The following is a 659-nucleotide window of genomic DNA, read 5'->3' on the forward strand; positions in this document are numbered from 1 at the left end:
TAGCCACGCCACAATCCTTTCTCCTCCATTCTCCTCTCGGGATCTTGGGCACGTGCACACACACGCCCGGTGTGAGTTTAAGCCACCAGGTTCGGGACTCGAACCATGGTCGGCTACATGGGAGTCCAGCAACATAGTCATTACGCTAACTGCTGGTCCCCCAAAGCAGTTTTTAATAGGATGTTTATAGATTTTTAAACCTTATTTCAATAAAGAAGAAAGATTTTTAAATATAAAATTCAATCGTAAGAGTCTAGAAAAAGAAGAGAAAATAAACCCAAAGTAAGTAGATGGAAGGTAATAATAAAGATAAGAGCACGAATTAGTGAACTATAAAAAAAGAAAAATGATATAGAAAACCAGTGACACGAAAGCGAGTTCTTTGTAAAGAAAAAAGACAAATTATCACACCTTTAGCTATATTAGCCAAGAAAAAATTTAGAAAATACAGAAATTAACAGAAGCAAGGGATCAGCAAATGGTGTGATAGTTAAGGGCCTGGACTCCCACATGGCCAACTGCAGTTGGAGTCCCTGACCTGGTGGCTTGCTTTCTTGCTTCCTCTCACTTTCTCTCTCTCTCATTCTGCTCCTCTCTGGTCAAATTAAAAATAAATAAATAAAGTTAAATAAAATGATTCTTAAAAAAAGAGATAAAGA

Source organism: Tupaia chinensis, unplaced genomic scaffold, assembly GCF_000334495.1.
Source record: "Tupaia chinensis unplaced genomic scaffold, TupChi_1.0 Scaffold141861_1, whole genome shotgun sequence".
NCBI lineage: Eukaryota > Metazoa > Chordata > Mammalia > Scandentia > Tupaiidae > Tupaia > Tupaia belangeri.